The following is a 10,177-nucleotide window of genomic DNA, read 5'->3' on the forward strand; positions in this document are numbered from 1 at the left end:
CCCAATTGCTCGAGCCCGAGTCCAAGCGTCGACCTTGAGGCCATTATCGGATAGCCCGAGGCCTGGATAGCTAACCCCTCAGTTTGATCACAGCTCTATCCTAGCTCGCGTGTTATCTTTTATCTTCATATATCTAGTATTAACTGCTTTAACAACTAGCATAAAAATAGATCACGTATTTTTAGAGTCCCATCAACAAATTAAGTTATTATTACCATTTTCACAGTAAATAGATACAAACCCTCAGAAGGAGAAGAAACCATTTGAGATAACAGAGGATATGGTCCTCAGGAGCAATGAAGATGTATCATAATATCAAGGAAGTATATTAGTGGGACGGAGTGAAAAAGGATATATGGGAGTTTATTGCCTAGTGCCCTAATTGTCAGCAGGTTAAGATTGAGCCTCAAAAACCCGATTGATTATTGCATGCTATAGATATTCTGACTTGGAAGTGGGATGTAATCAATATGGATTTCATCATTGGTTTACCTGGTAGCCAGCGTAAGTTTGATTCTAGATGGGTGATTGTTGATAGACTTACAAAAATCAGCCCATTTTTTGCTCGTTAGGACTACATATTTTGCAGAGGATTATGCAAGACTTTACATTAAGGAGATAATAGGAAAGCATGGCGTCCCTATATCTATTATCTCGGATAGAGGAGCTTAGTTTACAGCCAACTTCTAGAGGTCCTTCCCAAAAGGATTGGGGACTCAGGTAAGTCTTAGTACAACATTTCATTCCTAGACAGACGGACAGGCTGAGTGTTCTATTCAAAAACTTAAGGTATGTTACGGGCTTGTGTGTTAGACTTTAAGGGTAGTTGGGATGATCATCTGCCTCTTATTGAGTTTGAATATAATAATAGCTATCATTCCAGTATTCAGACAGCTCCATATGAAGCTCTTTACGAACGGAAGTGTAGGTCACCTATAGGGTGGTTCGATGTTGGGAAAACTACACTAGTAGGACAAGAATTGGTACAACAGGCAGTCGAGAAAACTAAGATTATACAGGAAAGACTATTAGTGGCTCAAAGCCGTCAGAAGTCTTATGGAAGTTGGAGTTTCAAGTTGACGATTGGGTATTCCTAAAAGTTTACCGATGAAAGACGTTATGAGGTTCGGAAAGAAAGGAAATCTTAGCCTTTGGTACCTTTGTGACGACCCGGCCAGTCATCTCATGAGTTACCGCTCCGTATTCCCAATTTCCACTTCTTATTGCTTTGTGTATCGCTTCTATATATTATAGGGTTGGTTGGATCGGGTTCGGAAAGGATTTGGTATGGTTTGAGACACTCAGTCTCTTTTGAGGAAGCATAAGTTGAAAAAGTCAACCGGATATTGACTTATGTGTTAGAGGGCTCCGATGTGAGTTCCAATATTTTGGATAGATTCGGGAGGTTATTTGGGACTTACCATCATGATCGGAATGTATTTTGAAGGTCCGGAGTAGATTTAGGCTTGAATTGGCGAAGTTGGTTTTTTGGCGATTTTCGGTTGATGGATGAGATTTGGATATAGGGGTCAGCATGGAATTCTGAGAGTTATAGTAGTTCCGTTTGGTCATTTGGGATGTGTATGTATAATTTCAAGTCATTCAGGCATGGTTTGGTGGGGGTTTTTATCAAAAGCGGAATTCGGAAGATTTTGGAAACACAGGCTTGAATCCGATGAGTTTTGGTTGATCCAATGCTGTTTAAGGTATTTTTAAGATTTGTATAAGTTTGAATAAGGTTTTGGGATATGCTGGTTCTTTTGGTTGAGGTCAAGGGGGCCTCGGGGTGATTTCAGATGGTTGACGGAGAGTTTGAGATTTTGCTGAAGCTGCAGATTTTCTGCTTCTAGTATTTCCGCACCTATGGATTAGGGACCGCAGGTGCGATACCGTAGATGCGAGGGAGAAGATTGCAGAAGTGGAATAAGGTGAGGTAGGCTATGACACAGAGTGAGCATCGCATATGCGATGTTGTTCGCTTTAGTGAAAACCGCAGAAGTGGTTCATTGGCCGCAAATGCGATACCGCAGAAGCGGGTATTGGGCCGCATATGCGAAGTCCCTGGGCCAGAACATATAAATTCTTTCCTTCACGATTTTTGAGCCATTCCACCATTTCTATGTTGGCTTGGGAGCTTTTTGGACGATTTTGAAGACGGATTTCAAGGGAACTTCATTGAGGTAAGGATTTTGGACCTAAAACTCGTTCCTATGGTATTATTTCATGGATTATAGCTATAATTAATGGATTTTAAGGGTTAAAATTGGGGAAAACTAGGGCTTGGTATCGGATACCTAGACTTGAGGATCTGAGGGACCATTTGTGGTCGGATTTTGGTACTTTTGATATGTGTGAACTCGTGGAGAGATGAGGAATCTGTTGATGTGAATTTTAGCAAATTTCGAGATGTGAGCCCAGGGTTCGGGTTTTGATAATTTTGGGATTTATGCTATAATTGATTATTTTCACTTGGGCTTCATTCCCTTAGCATATTTTGACGCCGAGATTCTGATTTTTGATAGATTCGATGCTAGTGGAGGCTGATTCGAGGGGAAAAGGCATCGCATGCTAGAGATTTGACCGTATTGAGGCGAGTAATGATTGTAAATGAGGTGCTTAGGGTATGAAACCCTGTATTGCACGTCGTTGTGCTATATTGAGGTGACACACATGCTTGATGACGAGCGTGGGGTAGTGCACTATTGGGGATAGTGACTTAGTCCATCCCGAATGACTATTTTACCGCGTATTTGACTGAAATCTATTTGTGAACATCATGTTTTGGGTTGAACGCCATGTTTGCACCTGGTGCCAACTATTTGAACTCTTAGGGGCTTTTTATTGATATTTCCTCACTGTTTTGACTTTATACTTGAACTCAGTCATGCTGTATTTCACTATTTTCATAACTCAGTCATATTTACTATGTTTTAACACTTAAATGATCTTTAAGTGATATTTTGGGCTGAGAATCATGTTTCACTATTGCCTGAGTGGCTTTTGAAGATTCTGACTGAGTAATCATGTAAAGATTTATACGCCACGAGATGGCTTGTTAATATGAGGCTGAGGGCCGAAAGGGGACCTTCCAGGAGTCTGCATACCGCCAGTGAGCGCGAGTACCCATTGTGATGTGAGATATAGCCCGAGGGGCTGGTATTGTTGGCATTGTGCCTGAGGGGCAATCCTTTATGTGCTTATCTATCTGTCATTTACCTGTTTAATTGTTGAATACGAATTTCTTGAAGTTTAACCTGAACTTATATGATTTTACATATCTTTACTGAATCACTGTTCATACCTGTTTTATTGCTTCATTATTACGTGTTTTCATATCTTTCAGTCATTTATTTAAGATTATTACTAACTAAGTTGGAGTACTCACTTTACTCCCTGTACCATGTGTGTAGATTCAGGCGTTGCTGCTCCTGCCAGCGTGAGTTGAGAGCTCTCGGTAGACTTCGAAGTCCATGAGGTAGCTGCTTGGCGTCCGTAGCCCCGTGTTTCTCCCCATTTGCCTCATTTCATTTCCCTGATTATTGACTCTGTAGTAGTTTTGTAGACCTTTCTTGTATTATTCGGATTTGGTAGTTGCTCATGACTTGTGACACTGCGGTATTGGGCTGTGCTGGTTTTGTATTCCGCAAATTGTATTATTCACCGTATTTTTGGGGTTTTATTATGTTTAATGGCTTAGTTCTTATTATTAATTTTTTAAAATTGAAATGGGAGAGAGCCTGTTGGCCTTGTCTTCACGAGAGGCACCATTATGACCGGGTACGGGTTTAGGGTCGTGATAAGTTGGTATTAGAGCCTCAGTTACATATTTAGGGTCGTGATAAGTTGGTCTCACGAGTCATGATCATGTTTAGTAGAGTCTCGCAGATCGGTACGGAGGCGTCTATATTTATCCTCGAGAGGCTACAGAACCTTTAGGAAAAACTTCATATTCTTGAAATTCTTGTCGTGTGAATTGTTGATCCAAGTACTAAACTTCTGTCATTCTATTCTCTCACAGATGGTGAGGACACGCGCTACCGGTCAGGATGGATGACCAATAGTACCACTAGTTGTGGCCACTAGTGGCCAAGGATGCAGTAATGGTTGCGGTAGGGGCCGAGGTGTGTCCCGCATAGTAGCTAGGGCAGCACCTGCAAATCCACCAGCCGCCCCAGTTCAGGATCAGGTCCCTATTGTGGACGCTCCAGCAGCACTAGCTCAGCCACCAGCTATGCCTATTATGATTCCGGGACTTCAAGAGGTCTTGGCTCAAATCCTATCAGTTTGCACGGGCCTAGCTCAAGCGGTTTCAGTCACTACAGCCGCAACTACTTCTCAGGCTGGGGAGGCAATCAGACTCTCGCCACTCGCACACCTGAGCAGGTCGTGCAGGGACTTCAGACACCGGGGCCACATCCAGCCCAGCCAGTTACAGCTGCTTAGGACTATGTAGTTCCTACCATGCCAGAGGACAAGCAGCGTAGGATGGAGAGGTTTGGTAGACTTTAGCCTCCGACCTTCAGTGGTGCAGAGGGCGAGGATGCCCAGGGTTTCTTGGATTAGTGTCAGAGGATGCTTCGTACAACGAGTATTCTGGAGACCAGCGGGGTCGCTTTAACTACTTATCAGTGTTCTGGAGCTGCTTTCACTTGGTGGGAGACTTTTGAGAGGTGTTAGCCTATTAGTGTAGCACCTATTACCTGGCAGTAGTTCACCGTTCTCTTTTTGGAGAAGTATGTGCCGCAATCTCGCAGAGAGGAGCTGTGTAGGGAGTTTGAGTTGTTGCATCAGGGAGAGATGATTGTGATGCATCATGAGATGAGGTTCTCTGAGTTAGCTCGTCATGCTATTTGGTTGGTTCCAATGGATAGAGAGAGGATTAGGAGATTTGTTGATGGCCTCACTTATCAGCTTCATATTCTCATGACCAGAGAGAGGGTGACTGATGCTACCTTCGAGGAGGTTGTGGACATTGCTCGTAAGATTGAGTCTATTCGTAGCCAGGAGCGAGAGGAGAGGGAGGCAAAGAGGCCTCGAGGAGCTGGTAGTTATAGTGGTGCTCGGTCGAGAGGTCAATTTCAGCACGATAGAGGCCGTCCATTTAGGCATGCTCAACCAGCTTGCCCAGGTTATCGTGGGGCATCATCGGGTCATGGTTCTCACAGTTCTCATCAGGGCCAGTCATCACTGAGTGCCTTCCAGCTCAGAGTTCGTCCTGTGCTCCATCAGTTCAAGGCTCTTCGATGCCGAGTGCATCTGATAGTCATTTGATGCTAAGGGTTCCCTTCATTCCCTTTCTCCAACACTTGATAGTTGTAATGAGTGTGGAGAGATGGGTCGTATATGGAGGCAGTTCCCTCGTCACCTTGCGAGTTCATCTCAGCAGAGGGGACAGTCATCGATTTCAGTGCCAATTACTTCATCACCACCCACCCACCTAGCTAGGGGTGGAGGTTAGTCATCCAGGGGTTGACCTAGAGGGGGAGGTTGATCAGGTGGCGGTCAGGCCCATTTCGATGCACTTCCAACTAGACCCAATGTTATTGCTTCATATGCTGTTATTATAGGTATTATTTTAGTCTACCACAAAGATGCCTCTATATTATTTGATCCTAATTCCATCTTTTCTTATGTGTCATCATACTTTGATCATTTTTTGGGTACGTCCCGTGAGTCTCTTATTTCACCTGTTCATGTATCTACCACAGTGGGCGTTACCGTTGTTGTAGACCGTGTGTACCGGTCGTGTGTGGTGACTATTGGGGGTCTAGATACCCGAGTGGATCTTTTATTATTTTGTGTGGTAGATTTCGATGTTATTTTGGGCATGGACTAGCTATCTTCGTGTCGTGCTATTCTGGACTGTCATGCTAAGACAGTGACATTGGCTATACCGGGTGTGCCATGGATTGAGTGGCGAGGTTTGTCTGATTATGTTCCTAGTAGAGTGATCTCATTCTTGAAAGCCCAGCATATGGTTGGGGAGGGTTGGCTTTCATATGTATCCTTTGTGAGGGATGTCGGTGCCGAGACTCCCAGTATTTATTCTATTTCAGTTGTGAGGGATTTTCCCAATGTGTTTCCTACAGACCTGCCAGGCATGCCACCGGATAGGGATATTGATTTTGGTATTGACCTGGTGCCGGACACTTAGCCCATTTCTATTCCGCTGTATCATATGGCACCAACGGAGTTGAAGGAGCTAAAGGAGAAGCTTCGAGAACTCCTTGATTAGGGGTTCATTCAGCCTAGTGTGTCACCTTGGGGTGCATCGGTTCTATTTGTGAAGAAGAAGGATGGCACTATGAGGATGTGCATTGATTATAGGCAATTGAACAAAGTAACAGTTAAGAACAAGTATCCTTTGCCTCGCATCGATGATTTATTCGACCAGCTTCAGGAAGCGAGAGTGTTCCCCAAGATTGTTCTCTGTTTGGGTTATCACCAGTTGAAGATCAGGGACTCAGATATTCTTAAGACGGATTTCAGTGCCCGATATGGTCATTATGAGTTCTTGGTGACGTCTTTTGGGATAACCAATGCCCTAGTAAAATTCCTGGATTTGATGAACAACATGTTTCGGCCTTATCTCGACTCATTTGTTATAGTTTTCATTGACGATATTCTGGTGTATTCGCGTAGTTAGGAGGAGCACGCGGAGCACTTGAGAGTTGTGTTGCAGAGACTGAGAGGGGAGAAGCTTTATGCAATATTCTCCAACTGTGAGTTTTGGCTCAGTTCAGTGGCTTTATTGGGGCACGTGGGGTCCAGTGAGGGTATTCAAGTTGATCCGAAGAAGATAAAGGCGGTTCAGAGTTGGCCCAGACCATCCTCAGCCACAGATATTCGCAGCTTTCTTCGTTTGGCGGGTTATTATCATCGCTTTTTCAGGGATTCTCATCTATCGCATCGCCCTTGACCAAGTTGACTCAGAAGGGTGCTTCATTTGTATGGTCGGATGAGTGTGAGGAGAGATTTTAGAAGCTCAAGATAGCCTTGACCACAGCTCCAGTGTTAGTTTTGCTTTAGGTTCGTATACCGTGTATTGTGATGCTTTGAGAGTTGGTATTGGTTGTGTATTGATGCAGGAGGGTAGAGTAATTGCTTATGTTTCTCGTTAGTTGAAGCCCCATGAGAAGAACTACCGCATTCATGATTTGGAGTTGGCTGCCATAGTTCACGTATTGAAGATTTAGAGGCATTACTTGTATGGTGTGTCTTGTGAGGTGTTTTCTGATCATCGTAGCTTCCGGCGCTTGTTCAAGCAGAAGGATCTTAATTTGAGGCAGCAGAGATGGTTGGAGTTGCTTAAGGATTATAATATCACTATATTGTACCATTCGTGAAAGGACAATGTGGTGGCCGATGCTTTAAGCTGAAAGGCAGTGAGTATGGGGAGTTTAGCATATATTCTAGTTGGGGAGAGACCTCTTACAGTTAACGTTCAGGCCTTGGCCAATCGGTTCGTGAGGTTTGGATATTTCGGAGCCCAGTTGAGTATTGGCTTGTGTGGTTTCTCAGTCTTCCTTATATGATAGCATCAGAGAGCGCCAGTATGATGATCCGCATTTGCTTGTCCTCAAGGATAGAGTTCAGCATGATGATGCCAGAGATGTGACCGTTGGCGATGATGGGGGTTTGAGGATGAGGGCCAGATTTGTGTAGCCAATGTAGATGGGCTTCGGGAGTTGAGTGGCTTGCTTCAGCGGATGGATATTCTAGAGTGGAAGTGGGATCGGATAACTATGGACTTTGTAGTTGGACTTCCATGAACTTTGAAGAAGTTCGATGCTATTTGGGTGATTGTGGATCGGCTGACCAAGTCCGTGCACGTCATTCCTGTGTGTACTACCTATTCTTCAGAGCGGTTGGTAGAGATCTATATCTGGGAGATCGTTCGGTTGCATGGTGTCCCAATTTCCATCATTTCAGATAGGGGCACTCAGTTTACTTTGCAGTTTTGGAGGTCTGTGCAGCAAGAGTTGGGTACTCAAGTTGAGTTGAGCATAGCTTTTCACCCTTAGACTGACAGGGAGTCCAAGCGCACTATTCAAATATTGGAGGACATGTTGCGTGCTTGTGTCATAGATTTCGGAGGGTCATGGCATCAGTTTCTACCTCTTGCAGAGTTTGCTTATAACAACAGCTACCAGTCGAGTATTCAGATGGCTCCATATGAGGCTTTATATGTGAGGCGGTGTAGATCTCCAGTTAGTTGGTTCGAACCGGGTGAGGCTAGGCTATTGGGGACAGACTTGGTGTAGGATACTTTGGAGAAGGTGAAGGGAATTGAGGATAGGCTTCGTACAGAGCAATCGAGGCAAAAGAGTTATGCTGATAGAAAGGTTCGAAAGGTGTCTTACATGGTTGGTGAGAAGGTTTTGTTGAAGGTTTCATCCATGGAGGGTATTATGAGTTTTGGGAAGAAAGGTAAGTTGAGTCATCGTTTCATTGGGCCTTTTGAGGTGCTTTGGAGGATTGGGGAGGTAGCTTATGCGCTTGCTTTGCCACCTATCTTGTTGAGTATGCATCCGGTATTTCATGTTTCTATGCTCTGGAAGTATATTGGGGATTCATCTCATGTTTTGGATTTCAGCACGGTTCAGTTAGATGATGATTTGACCTATGATGTCGAGCCAATCGTTATTTTGGGTCGTCAGGTTCGAAAGTTGAGGTCAAAGGATATAGCTTCAGTGAAAGTGCAATGAAGAGGTCGGCCCGTAGAGGATGCTACCTGGGAGACCGAGCCGGAGATGCAGAGCAAATATCCTCACCTTTTTGAGGCTTCAGGTATGTTTCTTGACTCATTCGAGGACGAACGTTTGTTTAAGTTGGGGAGGATGTGATGACCCGGCCAATCGTCTCATGAGTTACCACTCCATTTTCCCCATTTCTTCTTCTTATTGCTTTGTGTATCAGTTCTATATGTGATCGGGTTGGTTAGCTCAGGTTCGGAAAGGATTTGGTAAGGTTTGAGACACTTAGTCTCTTTTGAGGAAGCTTAAGTTGGAAAAGTCAACCGGATATTGACTTATATGTTAGAGGGCTCGGATTTGAGTTCCGATAGTTCGTATAGCTTTGGGAGGTGATTTGGGACTTAGGAGCATGATTGGAATGTATTTTGGAGGTCCGGAGTAGATTTAGGCTTGAATTGGCGAAATTGGTATTTTGGCGATTTCCGGTTGATGGGTGAGATTTCACTCTAGGCGTCCGAATGGAATTCCAAGAGTTGGAGTAGTTCCGTTGGGTCATTTGGGATGTGTGTAAAAAATTTCAGGTCATTAGAACGTGGTTTGGTTGGGTTTTTCATCAAAAGCGGAATTCGGAAGATTTTAGAAACTTAGGCTTGAATCCGATGAGTTTTGGATGATCCGATTTTGTTTGAGGTGTTTTGAAGATTAGTATAAGTTTAAATAAGGTTTTGGAATATGTTGGTTCTTTTGGTTGAGGTCCCGGGGGCCTCGGGGTGATTTCGAATTGTTGACGGAGAGTTTGAGATTTTGATGAAGCTGCAGATTTTCTGCTTCTGGTATTTCCGCACCTGTGGATTTGGGACGGCAGGTACGATGCCGCAGATGCGAGGGAGAAGACCGCAAAAGAGGAAGAAGGTGAGGTAGGCTGTGACCGCAGAAGTAGTTAGGTAACCGCACCTGCGAGGCCGCATGTGCGGAGTGAGCATCGCAGATGTGATGTTGGTTGCTTTAGTGAAAACCACAAAAGCGGTTCATTGGCCGCAAATGCGGCAATTGGGCCGCAGATGCAAAATCCCTCGGCCAGAACATAAAAATTGTTTCCTTCGTAATTTTTGAGCCATTCCACCATTTCTATGTCAACTTGGGAGCTTTTTGGACGATTTTGAAGAAGTATTTCAAGGGAACTTCATTGAGGTAAGGATTTTGGACCTAAAACTCGTTCCTATGGTATTATTTCATGGATTAGAGCTATAATTAATGGATTTAAGGGTTTAAATTAGGGAAAACTAGGGCTTTGTATTGGAGACCTAGACTTGAGGATTTGAGGGACCATTTGTGGTCGGATTTTGGTACTTTTGGTATGTGTGAACTCGTGGAATGAGGAGGAATCTATTGATGTGAATTTTATCGAATTTCCAAGATGTGGGCCCGGGGTCGCATTTTGGTAATTTCGGGATTTATGGTATAAATTGATTATTTTCGCT

The sequence above is a fragment of the Nicotiana tabacum genome, chromosome 1, assembly GCF_000715075.1.
Source record: "Nicotiana tabacum cultivar K326 chromosome 1, ASM71507v2, whole genome shotgun sequence".
Classification (NCBI taxonomy): Eukaryota; Viridiplantae; Streptophyta; class Magnoliopsida; order Solanales; family Solanaceae; genus Nicotiana; species Nicotiana tabacum.